The sequence below is a fragment of the Phascolarctos cinereus genome, unplaced genomic scaffold (assembly GCF_003287225.1).
Source record: "Phascolarctos cinereus isolate Bilbo 61053 unplaced genomic scaffold, phaCin_HiC Scaffold_7;HRSCAF=346, whole genome shotgun sequence".
In the NCBI taxonomy this organism is placed as follows: Eukaryota; Metazoa; Chordata; class Mammalia; order Diprotodontia; family Phascolarctidae; genus Phascolarctos; species Phascolarctos cinereus.
The window spans coordinates 171,140,190-171,155,120 of NW_027556180.1; the positions used below are offsets into that span (position 1 = coordinate 171,140,190).

At 37.1% G+C, this 14,931-nt stretch overlaps 1 protein-coding gene across 2 annotated transcripts in view; it reads left to right on the plus strand.

The window, feature by feature from the left end:
* Positions 1 to 14,931, plus strand: part of TMEM255B (transmembrane protein 255B) — a 128,648-nt gene that overhangs the window by 30,201 nt on the left and 83,516 nt on the right. The gene's annotated exons all lie outside the window — the stretch shown is intronic.

Here is a 14,931-nt window from a genome sequence, read left to right on the forward strand (position 1 = left end):
TAGAACCCAGGTCTCTTGATTCCAGGCCATTGCTCTTTCTCCATATATCCTACTCCTTCCCAGTTTGACTCTGTTTTGAAAGACAATTACATTTATCAACTTTTTAAAAGTTTGTTTTTTAATTCATGATTTCAGAAACATTTTTGTTGCTAAGTCCATATTTATGCTGGGTACTAATAAAAATAAACTTTTGTCTTCTAATTATGGCAAAATATTGGCACTATGCAATCATTAGAACATTTATAGTGAGTGTGGTTTAGGGATCCTGGCCTTTTTTTTTCTTCTTTGTTTCTTTATTCTCCTCAAAATACTAAATTCAGTAATTAAATAAATTAAATAAGCCACAAGAATTATCTTGCAATCTTATTTCACCATTAAATTTACAAGTAATCCTGCCTTTCTTGTTAATTGCATGAGCAAAACTCAAAGAAGCAAACCCCAAACTCGGCTTGATATTCTCTGTGTAGCCTTATGCATTCAACATAAGGCTACTGAGAAGGGAGGTCATAATTGCTTAGGTTAAGTTTGTATAGCCCAGCAGGGGAGAAAGAGAGAGAGAGAGAGACAGTGAGAGAGAAAAAGATAGAGACAGATACAGAAAGAGACAGAGACAGAGACAGAGAGAATGAATTACCTATTTGTCTAAAGCCAGCAGGAGAAATAAGGAATATTTTGATTGGTGAAGAATGATTGAGCAGAGATGCAGAAATCAAAGAGAGGCAAGGTAGTTGTAGATAAGGAATGTAGTTCAAGTTAGATATGAGAAAAATAATTTTTGGCCATAAGTATTATGAAAGATGCATTTTAAAAATGGGGTACTAATATGCCCCCCACACAATAAGAATGTCTGCTGGCCTTCTGGACCCTTGTGCTTTCTGGTCCCTTGTCTGAAGTATTTGCTCTCTATCTTTACCCACAGCACTTTAGAGGGTGGGTTCCAGGTCCAGGCAGTCCAAATATGTTCTTGGGTATGACCTTACTTTCTCCATTCTCACGGAGAAACAGTGAAAATAGGATGTAGTCAGTGGTGTGCTGGTAAATGTTTAACATCTGTCTCTCTGTCTCCTTGAAAATGCAAGATACATTTTAAAGTTTAATCTGCATTATTCGAATTTTTTTCTATCACTTTCTTAAGTCTAGGCAATCAACAAAATAATAAATCAAGCCCTGATTGAGTGTTTGCCAATTTCTGAGCTATAAAGGCTCCCACTGAAAAAATTAACAGGTAGTTTGAGATGGCTCTTGCACAACCCTGTAAATAGTGAAAAACAGCATTGGATTTAGGATTAAAGTATCCTCTCTGCCATAACCAGCGCTGAACCCTTGGGCAAATCATTTAAGTGTTTGAGCTTCAGTTTTCCTTGCCTGTAAAATGAGGATAGTAAAGTTTACACTAGCTATCTCATAAAACTGAAAGAATGTTGTCTTATAAATATGTTATTACATTATATAATATTACTTGTCAGTGGAATTGGTAGCTGCTTAAGTGATATTATTTAAGGGTCCTTGAAGCTGTGTGTGTTCTCAAATACCTCCCTTATCCACTGGAATTCCTGTAACTGGACATAGTCTTTCATTGCACAATTCAAGATAAAACATAAAATGAAAATACCTGTGAGAAAGGAGGCAAACGGCTTAAACTCACATTGAGAAGACTATCACGGCAGGGGTTAGACAAAGCAAAGACAGACTTCTGCATTATAGTTTTGCTTAATTCCCAGTCTCTGTTGGATGTACCTGGAGGTGTATATCTGCTTGAGGTGAGAGGATTTGTGGATTGACTTGGAATTTCCTTTGAGCTAATGGAAACTCCTGGAAGGAGGCAGGGGTTTCTCTAGAAGGAATCAGAAGTTTAAGGTCACCAGGTCAGGCTGTCCTATATGTTCATGATTTGGCCATGGACTGCCCCTAGGGTATAGTTTTAGTATTCACTAAGATCAGAGGTGTCAAACTCAGAGCAAAGGGTGGCAAATGCTGAAAAAGATTAAAGCATAATTAGGAAATGTTTAACAAGATAAATTAAAAAATGTGATACAACATAGATAATGTTAGGTGGTTTTCTAAGAAAATATGTAGCCGGCAGGCATCAGTTTCTATTTGAGTTTGACACAACTGCGCAAAGATCATAAAAATCACTGTTCTACAGCCCCAAAATATTAAAAAACAAACAAAAAACCCCCCCGACAACATTGGTCCAACTCCTTTATTTTATAGTTGAGAACATTGAAAACCAGAGAGGTTGAGCAATTTGCCTAAAGTTATATAGGTAGTACGGAGAGCCAGATTTGAACCCTGGTCCACTGACTCCAAATTCAGTACTCTTCTCGCTGGGTCATTTTGTCTATATGGTGACCTGTGCAAGCTGATAAAATGTTATGGAGAATAGTTGAAAGAAGGTGGCTTAACTTTGCCTAGAAGATGTGGTGTCAACACTCATAGTTCCAGAGGACCAGTGATAAAACACAGTGCCCCCCTCCTGACAGAGAGATTATGGACTAATGGTGCAGGTTGAGACATATATTCTTTGGACCCAGCCAACATGGGAATTTGTTTTGTTTGGACTACAAGGATTTTGTTTTGCTTTTTTACAGTGGGGGAGATAAGAGGAAGAGAAAACATATTTTCATTTAGCAAAAATAAAATAAAATAAAATAAAAGACGTGGTTCCAACACATTTGAAACTGCCTTTTACCCACTGTGGGCTTTCTCGGAGAAACTCTATCCTCTTGTTGCCTTTGGATACTAAGCTTTGTCCATTGCTGGTTCTACCAGCTGGTCACCCTGATCAACACTGTCATTACTGAAGGCATCCTTTTCTCTTATTGCCCGTGGGGTTCTGGCTAACTTTTTCTGCAATTCTGGGATGGCAAAAGTAGTGTTTCTCATCAGATTTCTTGGTCATATTTGGTCTGCTACAAACTTAAGGTTTTTGCCTAAATGTAGAAAATGGGTAATTGGCCTCCATTCGAGCAGCCACCTTGGCTGAAATACCCTGTCTTTGTCTCGTCGAAAGGAAAGGTTGAAAGGCTAAGTGATGTGTAATAGTGGAAAGAGTAATGGCTTTTGAAACAGAGGACCTGGGTTCAATTCCTGGCTCAATCATTTGCTAACTATGAAACTATGGACAAGTCACATAATCTCTCTGTCTTAGTTCCCTCATAATAAAATGAAGTGTGTGGACTTCAAGGTCCCTTGTAGCTGTAAATCTATGATCTATTAATAGAAAGCTAAACTTAGAGAAGACAGGATGGGGCTTTATGGTTAATAATGCTTTCATATGTTACTTCATGTTATTTTGATGACAACCCTACGAAGCAAGTCGATCAGGTATTATTATTAGCTTTACTGATGAGGAAATGGTTCAGAGAAGTTGTTACAGAAGGCCTGGTAGATACTAAGTAGGAAACGCCAGGCCTTCTGGCCAAATCCAATGCATTTCCCACTAGACTATATTCTTTTCCTGGTATATTTGAGGAGGGATCTCAGAATGTAACCCTATAAAATGCTGACATTGAAGGAGGAAGATGAGGAAGAGGAACCAGGAAAGGAGACAGATAAAAGTATCCAGAGAAGCAGGAATTAGGAAACAGAAAATTGTAGTGTCGTTGAAACCCAGAGTGGAGAGTTTCAAAGAAGAAATGGTCATTCATGTCAGGTGCTGCAAAAAGAGTCAAAGATTGAGTTCAAATCTGGACTCAGACACTTGACACTAGCTTTGTGACTCTGGGCAAGTCACTTAACCCCTATTATCTAGCCAAAAAAATAAAAAAGACCTACTTGTCCCAAAATATCTTCCCCCAAATGCCTGAAATCCCACCATTAGAAACAAATTCTTTTGGCCAAGTATGACCAGCGGAGTCAGGAAGATGTGAGCTCAAATATTGCCTTAGACATGTACAAGCTGTGTAACCCTGGGCAAGTTACATCACCCCATTTGCCTGTTTGGGCTAAAGAAGGAAATGGCAAACTACTCCAGTATCTTTGAGAAAAAAATACCCCAAAAGGGGTCACAAAGGGTCAGACATAATGAAATGACTCAACACATATAGATATAGACCTAAATACATATACACATACATGAAAACAAGTAGGCTTACATTCAAACACTCACACACACACATATATGTATATATATATACATATACATATATGTATGTATGTATATGTGTGTGTATATATATATATATATATATACATACATATATGTATATATACTCAGTATTGCTAATTGCAATGTCTCCTGAACTCAAAAGTTCCAGATCTCCATCATAGAAATGGAGAAGCATTTGTGAGTATAGCATGATGTCAGTTTTTGGCTTTTATTGCTTTCTTTATTCCTCCAAACAGGGACTCTAGTTAGAGTGGCAGGGGTGGATTTCCTTCATTTTAATCAATAAAGAAGCATCTGTGAATGGAGATTCTTGGCTGGGAGCTATGGCACCACAGCTGTCATCCTGGAGCTTCAGATCCAATTTTTTTTCAAGTTTTAATGGCCTTCTCCTTAATGCACTGGATTTATTTTTTGCTTTGTGTCTATGTTTAAGTACCTCTAACCTATCATTATCCTTAAACAGGTGCCTTTTATTGATGGTCAAAGGAGAGGGGTGATAAGAGGTCTGATCTCTTCATCACAGGCAAATGCCTCTATATTACAAGCCTTTCTTCCCAGAAAGACCCTATTGAATTTGTTTATTCCTCAGTCTGTTGCTATTTCTATTGCCTTCACCAAATAAATGAATAGTGATCTGAAATCACCATTTCTGTTGTCTTTGCAAAAAAAAACCCAACAACAATGAATAGGGATTTTAAATCACATGCAGCCCTTTCATGTGAAAGTTAAGGCAGGCAGAAAAGTAAATAAACTGAAGGGATTGATTAGTAATAAGGAAATGGCTTCTAACTTAGCCACAAGGATCAACTTGGTTTGGAAATTATTTCGATTCTATGATCCTGCTCCCTCCATTTAGGCATATCATTGTTATTAGCATTTCCACTAAAATGTGGGTAGAAGAAGGGAAAGGAGATGGTACATTCCTAGAACCATAGAACTTTTGTTCACAGAGATTTTAAAGATCCTTAACTTTTTTTTTTAATGTCCTGGATCCCTTTGACAGTGTGGTAAAGCTATGGACCTCTTCTCGAAATAATGTGGGTTTTTTCTTTTGTTCTGATTTTCTTTTTCAAAAATTTAATGTTTTTTTCCCCAATTACATGTAAAAACAATTTTTAACATTCATTTTTAAAATTTTTGCGTTCCAAATTCTCTCCCTCACTTCTTCCTTCCTCTCTCCCCTCCTTGAAAAGGAGCAAGCAATTTGATATAAGTTATACATGTACAGTCATACAAAACATAGAAACTAGTATTTTTAAATGCATAAACTAGGGTTACAACATAGAGTTGTAGATATTGAAATACATTTATCAATTTTTTTAAAAGTTCTTGAACTTTTAAAAACCCCTCATCTAATGGAATCCTTTCATTTTAACAATGAGAAAACCGATGCTCATGTTTTATGGTAGTAAGTAGCAGAACCGGTATTCAAATCATGACATTTGATTCTAAATCCAAAATTCTTTGTATTAGACTATGATGTTTTTATTAAAATTATAGGAGTTTTTTTTTGTTAAAAAAACTTTATAGGTTTATTTCTCCCCTCCCTTTTTAAAGTTGAGAAAACAGGCTCTGAGAATTTGAGTGATTTGCTTAATGCCACACAACTAACTAGTGACAAAGCTGAAAGTAGAAGCTAGGTCTTCTGTTTTCTGTTCAGTGATCGGTGATTACGTCCCACACCTTTACCTTCAGATTGGTTTATTTGTACTCCTAGGTACCTTTGGTGAAATTAATTCTGGAGGTTAAGAGACAGACAGGAATTGAGATGCTTTGTAAATCTTAGAAAACATAAGGAAGTAGGGAAATTAAGGATGGAATGTAGAACAACGATTAGAGCTCTAGCTTGGGACTGGACAAAGCTGGGTTCTAGTGTTGTTGCTAATTATGTAGCCTTCAGCAATTCAGGATTTAAAATGGAAGCAATCTTAGAGATCCGCTAATGCAATGACCTCATCTGACAGAGTTGAAAAGTAGGATCCCAAGAGATCGAATGATTGTCCTTCATGTTCCTCACACATGACATTCTATCTCCTGTCTCCAGATCTTTGCAATAGCCATCTTCTCTGCCTGGAGTGTATTCCTTCCTCACCTCCTCCAGGTTTTGCTTGAAGACCCTCCTCCCAAGGGTAAACCCTACTACTTGCAGAGGCATTCCATGTTACTTTCTTATTGTTAGAGGCAACTAGGTGGTGCAGTAGATAGAGTGCTGGACACAGGAAGACTTGAATTTTAGTCTTGTGTTAGACACTTCTTAGGTATTTGACACTGAGCAAGTTATTTAATCTCTCTCAGCCTCAGTTTTTCCCTATGTAAAATGGGGATAATAGCACTTTTCTCATGGGGTTGTTATAAGAATACAAGTAAGTTATATATATCTAAATATCTATATGTTATATCTATCTATATATAAAATACACATACAGAGAGTGAGTGAGAGAGCTTTGTAAACCTTAAAGTGATATATATGTATATATATGTTAATTAATTATTATTAAGAGATGGAATTCACTGTGGGTTTTTTTTTTCTGAATTGGTTAGACAGCCGTACATTAGTTAATGTAATAATGGTGGCAGAATGGATAGAGTGCCAGGCCTGGAGTCAGAAAGACACATCTTCTTAAATTCAAATCTGGCCTCAGACACTTACTAGCTGTGTGACCCTGGGCAAGTGACTTAACCCTGTTTGCCTCAGTTTCCTTATCTGTAAAATAAGCTGGAGAGGGAAATGGCAAACCATTCCCGTATCTTTGCCAAGAAAACTCCAAATGGGGTCATGAAGAGTTGGACATGATTGAAATGACTCAACAACGACAAAATGGTACCTATCTCACAGGATTGTTATGACAATAAAAGGAAGTAATAAATGTAAAGCATTTTGTGAACCTTAAAGTGCCATATATGTGTAAGTATTACCACCTGCTTTGCCATCACATCCTAAAAACTATTGGGCCTTTCTGCTGAAACCTCTTATTGTGCTGTCCCCCTTTGAGAGGAGGGGCTGTCTTATTTTTTTTATTTGTATCCCAGCTCTTTGCATGTAATAAGCACTCAACATGTGTTAAATAAATAAATAATCTAATACATTGTTTTGTAGTTATGCTGAAAGTGAGGATCAGGGTGATCTGTGGAAAATGTCCCTTTAGGTTCCTCCAGCCCTCTGATAGCCCTGATGATGGAAAGTTGATTTTGTTTAGCACAGCACAGCTTGTGAAGGACAAGACAAAATATATTTTGTATAGCCTGAGAGATTATGTCTAATGTGATGGCAAGAACACTCTTTTGGAGGCACTGACTAGTTCAAATAGTGATCTCTTAATGATGGGAGGTAGGCTTCCAACTACTTCCACCTTTTCTCAGATTGCATTGCGTATGCTGACATTCTCCGTCTTGGCAAGAGGAAGTTTTCAGTTAAACCTGTTAATTAGTACTTGGAATAATGGCACTTATGATTAAAATTATTGAGGTATTCATTGAGCATTATGGTTTATCAAGAATTCCAGGGAATGCAAAGAAAACAGGGAACATGTTCCTCTTGTTGTGAATGAAAGTTCTTTCTGGGTTGAAATGTGACTAGAGTCTGATGGGACCAACCAGTCATGGTAGAATGGGGGGACAAGATTTGGGTGATGGGATCAGGTCACAGGCTCAGAGAAGATGAAAGGAACCAACTCAACTGTGTGACCTGGGGTGAATCAAGGGCTTCTAGCTTCCTTTTTGGAAAGTTGTGTGGTGCAAGTTGTTTTTGATCAAAGACTTCTCTGAGGGTTATGAAACTCCCCTTTCCCCATCCCTCAGCCTTGCAACCTAGAAGCCATGTTGGATTCCAAACCATCTCTCATTTCCCACATACCCAAGACGTTAACAAAGCTTGCCAATTTCACCTTTGCAACATGTGTCCTCTTCTCTGACACTGCTATCACTATATTGCAGGCCCCCATCTTGATTATTGCAATGGCCTGCTGGTTTATCTGCCTGTCTCTAATGTTTTCCCACTCCAATCCAGTCTCCATTTAGCCGATAAAGTGATTTTCATAAAACACCAGTCCCCTTACTTCGTTAACTGCAGTGGCTTCCTGTTGCCTCCTGGAGGAAATACAAAATGCTCTGTTTGGTGTTTAAACCCCTTCATACCCTAAACCCCTCCTGGATTTCCAGTTTTCTTTCAACTTACTCCCAACAAGTACTCTTTGATCCAATGACACTTGGCTTCCTGGTTGTTCTGCGAACTTCTCTCGGCTCAGATAATTTTCTTAGTTGTCTCTCATGCCTGGAAAGCTCTTCCTCCTCTCTTCTTACTATTGACCTCCCTGGCTTTTGAAGTCCCAAATAAAACTTCACCTTGTACAGGAAGCCTTCCCCAATACTCTTAATTCCAGTGCCTTCCCTCTTTTAATCATATCCTATTTAACCTTTATTTAGTTTACTTTGTATGTATTTGTTTGCATGTTGTCTCTCCACATTGGATTCTAAACTCCTTGAGTGTGAGGACTGTCTTTTGCTTCTTTTTGTATCTTTAGTACTTAGCACCAAACTTGGCACATAGCAGGCATTTAAAAAATGTTTATTGATTGATGCTCTAGGTGGAAGGCTAAGCTGTATAAGAGCACTATATAATACCTCTTTGTACTGCCATATTCAATCTCATTCAAGTCAACTAACTTTTATCAAATCCCTACTATGTGCTAAGCACCTTGCTAAGGTCTGGGGATATGAAAAGAAGAAAAAGACAAAACACTCCCTGAACTCAAGGAGCTACTTTTCTTTTCTCTTTTAAAATAATTTATTTATTTTTAGTTTCCAACACTCGCTTCCATAACATTCTGAGTTTTAAATTTTCTCCCCTTCTTTCCCCTTCCCCCTCCCCAAGATGGCATGCAATCTGATATGGGCTCCACATATACATTCATATAAAACATATTTTCACATTAGTCATGATGTAAAGGAAAATTAGAATGAATGGGAGGAACCACAATAAAGAAGAAACAAAACAACCAAAAAAAAAAAGAGAGAGCAGACAGTGTGCTTCATCTGCATTTGGACTCTATGGTTCTTTTTCTGGATGTGGATAGCATTTTCCATTGTAAGTCTTTTGGAGTTGTCTTAGATTCTTGTATTGCTGAGAAAAGCTAAGTCTATCAAAGCTAGTTATTGCATGATGTTGCTGTTACCGTATACAATGTTCTCCTGGTTCTGCTTACTTTACTCAGCATCAGTTCATGCAAGTCTTTCCAGGTTTTTCTGAAGTCCACTTGCTCAACATTTTTTATAGCACAATAGTATTCTATTATATTGACATACCATAGCTTGTTCAGCCATTCCACAATTGATGGGTGCCTCCTCAATTTCCAATTCTTTGTCACCATAGAAAGAGCTGCTATAAATATTTTTGTACAGGTGGGTCCTTTTCCTGTTTTTATGATCTCTTTAGGATACAACCCTAGAAGTTGTATTGCTGGGTCAAAGAGTATGTACAGTTTTATAGTCCTTTGGGCAAAGTTCCAAATTATTCTCCAGAATGGTTGTATCAATTCACAACTCCACCAACAATGCATTCCAATTTTCCCACGTCTTCTCCAACATTTATCATTTTCCTGCTTTGTCATGTTAGCCAATCTGATAGGTGTGATGTGGTACCTCAGAGTTGTTTTGATTTGCATTTCTCTAATCAATAGGGATTTAGAGCATTTTTTCATATGAACTATAGATAGCTTTAATTTCTTCCTCTGAAAACTGCCCGTTCATATCCTTTGACCATTTATCAATTAGGGAAGACTTATATTCTTATAAATTTGACTCAGTTCTCTATGTACTTCAGAAATGAGGCCTTTATCAGACACTGGTTGTAAAAATTGTTCCCCAGCTTTCTGCTTCCTTTCTAATCTTGGTTGAATTGGCTTTTTTTGTGCAAAAACTTTTCAATTTAATGTAATCAAAATTATCCATTTTGCATTTCACAATGTTCTCTATCTCCTGTTTGGTCATGAATTCTTCTGTCCTCCATAAATCTGATAGGTGAACCATTCCCACTTTGCTTATAGTATCAGTCTTTATATCTAAATCATGAACCCATTTTGACTTTATTTTGGTATATGGTGTGAGATTTTGGTCTATGCCTAGTTTCTGCCATACTCTTTTTCCAGTTTTCCTAGCAGTATTGTCAAATAATGAGCTCTTATCCCAGAAGCTGGGGTCTTTGGGTTTATCAATTATTATAGATTACTACAGTCACTGACTACTGTTTCTTGCATATCTAACCTATTCCAGTGATCTACCTCTCTATTTCTTAGCCAATACCAAGTAATCTTGATGATTGCTGCTTTATAATACAATTCAATACCTGGTACAGCTAGGCCACCTTCCCTTGCATTTCTTTTCATTAATTCCTTTGGTATTCTGGACCTTCTGTTCTTCCACATAAATATTGTTATTTTTTCTATCTCTATAAAATAATTTTTCTAGCTCTATGAAATATTTTTTGATTGGCAGCACTGAATAAATTAGTTAATTTAGGTAGAATTGTCATTTTTATTATATTAACTGAGCCTACCCATGAGCAACTGACATTTTCCCACGTATTTAGATCTGACTTTATTTGTGTGAAAAGTGTTTTGTAATTGTGTTCATTTAGTTCCTGGGTTTGTTTTGGCAGGTGACTCCCAAATATTTAATAATGTCTACAGTAGCTTTAAATGGAATTTTTCTTTCTATCTCTTGCTGTTAGGCTTTGGTAGTAATATATAGAAATGCCAATGATTTATGTGAGTTTATTTTATATCTTGCAACTTTGCTAAATTTGTTTATTATTTTAAGTAATTTTTTACTTGATTCTCTAGGATCTGCAAAGAGTGATAGCTTTGTTTTTTCTTTGCCTATTCTAATTCCTTCCATTTCTTTTTCTTCTCTTATTGCTAAAGCTAATGTTTCTAGTACATATTGAATAACAGTGGTGATAATGGACATCCTTGTTTCACCCCCAATCTTATTGAAAAACCTTCTAGCTTATCCCCATTACATATAATGCTTGCTGATAGTTTTAGACAGATGCTATCTATCATTTTAAGGAAGACTCCACTTATTCCTATGCACTCTAGTGTTTTTAATAGGAATGGATGTTGTATTTTGTCAAAAGCTTTTTTCTGTATCTATTGAGATAATCGTATGTTTTTTGTTGTTGATGTGGCCATTTATGCTGATAGTTTTCCTAATATTGAACTAGCCCTGCATCCCTGGTATAAATCCTACCTGGTCATAGTGTATTATTCTCATGATAAGTTGCTGTGATCTTTTTGCTAACGTTTTATTTAAATTTTTAGCCTCTATATTCATTAGGGAAATTGGTCTATAATTTTCTTTCTCTGTTTTGGCTCTTCCTGGTTTAGGAATCAGTGAATTTGGTAGGACACCTTCTTCACCTATTTTCCCAAATAGTCTATATAGTATTGGAATTAATTGTTCTTTAAATATTTGATAGAATTTGCTTGTAAATCCATCTGGCCCTGGAGATTTTTTCATAGGGTATTCATTGATGGCATGTACAATTTCTTTTTCAGAAATGGGAAGGAACTTATTTTCCACCTGGGGTTTACAGCCCAATTATAAGTAAATACAAAATTTGAACAAAATTATATGGATTTCAAGAGGAAGAGTGGCCTGGGTGGGAGGGAGGGAGGTGGAGGAGAATCCCCCCAAAGGCCTCAGTTGAGGAGGAGAAAACTGAATTTTGCTTAGAAGGCAAGGAGAGATTCTAAGAGGCAAACATGAGGGATGAATACATTTGAGACATGGGAGTGGGGAGCAGCTTTGCAACGTCAGGGAGAAAAAAGGTGAAAAGTCATTTACAAGGAACAAGTGGGAAGCTAGTATGACTGCATTGGAGTGTGCATTTTTAAGATGTGCATGTGCTTATATAAGATATTGATATCCACATAGGCAGTTTAAATATGGTTCGCAGACGGGTGCCAGGGATAGATACATCTTGAGAACACGGCCCACTTTTCTCAAAGGGAGATTGTGGTTTCTGCATGGAGGGAAGCTGGAGAAGGTTGTGGCTTGGGGCTTGTCCTTCTTTCACTTATCTCTCCAAGGAGGATATAGGACTAGAATTTTATCTATCTACATCTCTCAATTATTTCCTGTGCTGGGGGTATGAGTCTGATTCAGAACAAAACAGCTTTCCTATTCAGTAGCCCTCAATAGCTTAACTTCTATCATCATCATCATCATCATCATCATCATCACCACCACCATCACCATCATCATCACTATCATCATCATCACCACCACCATCATTGTCATCATCATCATCACCACCACCACCAACATCATCATCACCATCATCATCATCATCATCATCATCATCATCATCATCATCAATAAACATTAATTAAGCATTTACTATATACCAGATACTATGTCAAGCTGGGGACATAAAAAGAGGCAAAAGAAAGTCCCTTCGATCTAATGGGGGATACAACATACAAACAAATATATACAAAGCAAACTATATATGGGATAGCTAGGTAGGTCAGTGATTAGAACGCTGAGCCTGGAGTCAGGAAGACCTGAGTTCAAATCCAGCCTCAGACACTTACTGGCTATGTGACTCTGCAAGTCACTTGAAGTCTGTTTGCCTTAATCTCCTGGAGAAGGAAATAGCAAAGCACTCTAGTGTCTTTGCCAAGAAAACCCCATGGGCAGTATTGGCATGCTGTGGTCGTCTTTATGGTGTCATAAAGAGTCGGACACAACTGAATGACTTGACAACAACAAAAGTATATACAGAATAGATAGGAAATAATTAAAGAGGGAAGGCATTAGAATTAAGAGGGGTTAGAGAAAGATTCCTGTAGAAAGTAGGATTTTAGCTGAGACTTAAAGAAAGCCAGAGAAGTCTGTGGTCAGAATGGAGGATGGAGAGCTTCCTCCATGGCGTAGTGGACAGCCAGAGAAAATGCCTGCAGTTAAGGAATGGAGTATCTTGTTCATGGAACAGTTACCAAATACTGGCTACACAAAAGACCATCACAAATAGAAAATAGTTAGTTATCCAATTTGTCCATGTAAAACAGCAAACAGGAATTGGAGACGTTCTGCAGTGTAGACTCTACCAGAAAATATACGGGAGTAAATGAATTCTTTGGCTAGGAGTAGATCTTAACTTGAATCAAGAGAGCCTGATCTCACTCAAGACAACTTTTACCTCCAAAATATCCAGGGAGGCAAGCTGAGGAGTCAGCTTCTACCATATGTCTTTAGCTTCCAAAGTCTTTTTCTTTCTCTCTGCATTTCTCTCCTGAAATGAGTCAGAAACCACATGTCTCTCCCCAAAGCAGCTCTGATGTGAATCTCTAGTATCTAGTCATCTTTGTTTCTACTAATTATTGGTTTAGATTATCTCTAAGGTCCCCTTTTAGCTCCTGAATGCTAATTATTAAATTATAATATGTTATGTTATATATTCTATCTAAGTATATTATAATATTATATAGTTATATGTTATAATATGATATATTGTATACAATATTAGAATATAAATTAAATATTAAATCATTCAATATTCAATATTCTGGACTAGAATATTTGATAACCAATAGCTACACCAAAACTGTAATTTGCAATATATGCCTTTAGAATAAAAGCATTGTGCTTTATCCCCTCAACCCTAATGTAATAGAGATGATCAAGTGGTTCCTTTTCCACTCTTGTTATATTCCATCTGGAAGTCTTTGGGAAAATAGCGCAGGAAAAGAAAAGGAATAAACATTTCATATCTCTCTTATAGACCACAGAGAAGACGCAGTTATAGACTCTGATTATCATTTGCTAATCATCTCAGAGACAGCTCTAGTCACTGGGAACCAATCTGACAAGTTACTTGTGTAAGGAGCTAGGGTGATAGTTTACCTTCTCTGTTAAGATTTCAAGCCATGTAATCTCATTTAGGTGATTTGAGAGGGGGTTATGGAATTCATCAAATTAACCAGGGGCTCTTGGTGGTTACCTAGCTACACTTGCTTAGTATAGGTCAACTCTGCTGTATTGCCTCTCATCCCCTTCTCTGTTATAGTAATTCACTCCATAGTTTGTCTGTAGTTATACCCAAGTCTGCTTGACTTTCCTGGAGATCCTGCCCAGTACATTTGCAGGGGCACTTGCCTGTCATGAATAGATGATCACAATCCAATACCCTAATCAAATTATGTAATCTTTCTTTTTTAAAACAAATTTTTATTATTTTTTTTTTGTTTTTACCTGGCCTAGATTTTCCCTTATATCCTTCCCCTTCCCCTTTCCAGAAAGTCATCCCTTATAACAAAGAAAAAAGAGGAAAATGTAAAAGAAAAATTCAGCAAAACTAATCAATGCATCAAAAAAAAAATCTGACATCATGTGCAATGTTCTCCACCCTTAGACTTCCTACTTGTGAAGAAAGATTATACTTGTTGACTGGTGGGTTGATTAATTATAACTACTACATTTGTTTCTTAGTTTCCTCATCTATAAAATGAGCTGGACAAGGAAATGGCAAACCACTTCATCATCTCTGCCAAGAAAACCCCAAATGAGGTCACAAAGAGTCAGACATGACTGAAACCACTATACAACAATAACAACAAAAAAATTGCTCTGGCTACTAAATGAGTATTGGAATATAGAACTCAAGATGCGCACATCCTGAACCCCATGTCCTTCAAGTCTGATTCCTTAGGAAAATGCTGGCATGTATCAAGAAGGATGTGGACTAGGAAAAACTCAATTCATTTGGTGTTTAGGAGGTTATTAGCAATCTAGAGAAGAGATTCAGTAAAACAGTGTGG